This window comes from Cicer arietinum, chromosome 1 (assembly GCF_000331145.2).
Source record: "Cicer arietinum cultivar CDC Frontier isolate Library 1 chromosome 1, Cicar.CDCFrontier_v2.0, whole genome shotgun sequence".
NCBI classification, from domain to species: domain Eukaryota; kingdom Viridiplantae; phylum Streptophyta; class Magnoliopsida; order Fabales; family Fabaceae; genus Cicer; species Cicer arietinum.
Window position 1 is genome coordinate 35,777,451 of NC_021160.2, and position 3,608 is coordinate 35,781,058.

Sequence of the window (3,608 nt, forward strand, 5' to 3'; positions counted from 1 at the left end):
TACAAAAATAACAAAGTAATGAAAAGTAATCAGATTGTTCCTTCTTTGAGTAATGAAAGAGTTTCAAGTATGTGAATATGAATGATTTTTTTAGACTTGTAAATGCACCTTTTAAAAATTCCTGTTAAAAACTTAAGAAAATAACTCTAGATTGATCTTGGTTGTGAAAACTGAAAACGGAGAACGTTCTTGGTTTTAACCAGAAAACGTAGAACGTTCTTGGTTTTAACTAGAAAACGTAGAACGTTCTTGGTTAGTTAGAATTAGTAATTCAATTTATGTATTTAACTTGATAATAAATCAAATTGAAAGTAAATAGATAAGGGAAGAGATACCACACAACAATACATCTTGGTTCACCCAACCCAGGTTACGTACAGTCCTCACAACTGTGAGATTTTCCACTAAGTATTTAAAACAAAGAACCTTCTTGGTTTTACAGCACCTAGTTCAGATCAACCTTGATCTGCTACAAATTTAACACCTTTCCACCCAGAAAGGAGTTCAATCAAGTCACCTATCAACCTTGATAGGATTTTTTACAATCTACCCACACTATACTAAACTCTTATAGTTTGAGTTTTACAATAATGATGAGATTGTTTTGTTAGAATCTGAGAAGGCTCAACACTTGTTTGAGTTCTGATTCTTTGACAGAGAATTACAAGGAATGATTCTAGAATCGAATGGGAAAAATTAGAATTGATTCAATGTATGTGAGTGAGAGAAATTCAAGCATGATTGAAATGAGTAATGAATTGCTTAGTACTTGTAGCTTTGATTTTTCCATGAGCTTGGCCTTCCTTTTATAGGTTTTTTAGAGCATTTAATATTGGTCAAAAGAGCTGTTGGTAGTGCTCTGTCAGATTTGACCAAAATCAATATATTTGAATAAAAATATTTCATCCTTTGAACATAATTTGAACTTTGTTTATTGGGCTGGTTTCTTTGTTCTTGATCAGATTTATCTTGTGGTTAATGATCCTTGAAGCTTCATATGTAATTATTGATGTTACAGCTTCGATCTGGAGCCTTGACTTTTTCAAAAGAGTTTGGTGAATGATTATACACTTCTGCAAAAATAAGGAGATCAATGCTGAAATTCTGCAGAAACGGAGATTGACAATCAATCTAGACACTACTCTGGTCATTCTGGAGAAATATGTTTGCTGCTGAAGATCAAGTGTGACAAGCTAGAGAATATTTATCAATCTGGAGACTGATGTTACACTACTGTCCAGATTGATCCGAATGTTGTCAAGAATGTTTAGATATGTCTGGTCTTGCTAATTCGTGATCTTCTCTCTTTCTGATACAAGTAGTTTCTTTGAATCTAATCATCTCAGTTTGTTCCTTGCCAAGTGATGATGATATAGATGTAAAATGCAGAGGCTAAAACTTCTTTTAACATGTGGAGATTGATTGGTTTTGGAGCTGTGATGATCATTCTGAAACTAGAGAACATTCTCTGTTTTCCAGATTTTGTTAAGAATGCTCTCAATTCTTGTTTGTTTAGTTTCTTGTCTTTTTATGCTGATTTCTTTGCTTTGTTTAAATCATATCTTTGAAGTAATACACTCAAAAGTACAAGTTAAATTAACTTAACATTTAAAGTCATAATTAACATTCTTAATGAACTTTTTGTTTCTTTTCATCAAAACATTAAATTGATATTTTGTCTCAACAATCTCCCCCTTTTTGATGATGACAAACATGTTATTTTAGATTTTAATTATGATTCTAATTTTAATCAAAGAGAGCTTAAAAACTCCCCTTCATAATATGCTTCAAATTTTTGAACCAACATAAAATCTAAAATAATTATCCCCCTTTGTCAACACAAAAAAGATTGGGGAATCCAAAAGAAATATATACTACACATGGAAAACAATGGGTAAATTCCAGTTTTAAGAAAAAGAACATTTTCTAAAAACTCCCCCTGAATATTTTGAAATTGATATCCTTCAAAATTCTAAAACACAAGTAAGATAAGATGAATGTGAACAAGAGAGGGTGAGCGCATATAGGGAAGCAAAAACAAGATGAATGTGCGAACATGTCAAATATAATTTTTCTTATCTTATAATGCTAATAAAGTTTGTGTTTTTCAAAAACAATCAAATAAATTTGTTCAAATAAAACATAATTTTAAGGATATAAAGAGGAGAATTTGTAGAAAATGATTTGAGTTCCATGAATTAAATAGTAATCATGATCAGGATATACCTTGAAAAGATCCAAAGAAACACTTGAATTAGACAAGAGGACAATGTGAATATGTGCTTCTTCTAAAGGACCACCATTCAAACTTGTTACTATTCCTTTGATCTGATGGCTAACTTTCATTTAGACTCTAGTAGCAGCAACTTTGGCACCATATCCCTCCAGTTTAGTTCTTCCAATAATTTGATCGCGAGATGTTTTTGGAGGAAAGGTCAATAGTGAGATATGTGGAGGAGTGCCAAAACTAAATGGTTCAAACTCATTTAGAAGTTGTTGATGTTTTTTCAACCATATCATCTTAATAGAAAACATTAGATTTGATTGAATGTTGCATATAAGCTATCAAGAACGTTCTAGACAATGTTCTGCTTTTCTGGAGAATCTTATGCTTTTTCTGGAGAATGTTCTGCTCTTCTGCAGAATGTTATTCTGCTCTTCTGCAGAATGTCCTGCTCTTTTGCAGAATGTTATGCTCTTCTGGAGAATGTTCTGCTCTTCTGCATAATGTTCTGCTTTTCTGGAGAATATTTCTCTCTTCTGCAAAATGTTCTGCTTTTCTGCAGAATGTTCTGCTTTTTTGGAGAATATTCTGCTCTTTTGGAGAATGTTCTGGTACTGTTTCCAGAATGAACCTTTTTGCTTAAACTGATCATTCTCTTAGATTTTTCCTTTATCGTTCTCCAGCTTTTATGAGGAGAATGAAACGAAGAATGTTTATCAATCTCAGTTTCTTGGAAAGCATTCTATTGTTGTTGTCCAGAATATTCTTCTTCTTCATCTCCTTTGTTTTAATGTTTCCAAAGGTTATAGACACTCTAAATTTTTGTAATGAGGGGAGGCACCATACTTTTCCATTCATGTGTATTGAGCATGTCTTGTCCATGTATCAATGTGCTTTCTTGATGGTTGGACGATGTTCCTGCATCACAAATTAGTAATGATTTTGGTACCCATATTTGTTTGGGTCCTTGATGGTTAGTATATATTCTTTTAGAAGATTTTTTAAAACTTGATCTCTTTTTAAAATAGCAAGTTGATTCTTGATGACCAATTTTGAGACGGTAGGAGCATTTAATTGTTGATCTTGGAATTGATTTCGAAATCTGGGTTTTAAGGGGTTTTAAAATTGATTTTGCTGAAATTTCAGATCGTTCTCCCTTTTTCAAACTTTCTAGAGAAAGCTCTATTTTTGTTCAAGAACATTCTCCATTTTGAGAACAACCTGGAGAATGTTTATCTTTATGCAGATTTTTCAAAACTGATTCAGCTTTATTTGCAAAGCGATCTTCCCTATTAAAAAACTTTTTGCTTTTAATCTTTTCTTCTCTTTTCTTAAAATGGCAAGTAAATTCCAGATGTCCAAGTTTCTTACAATATGAGCATTT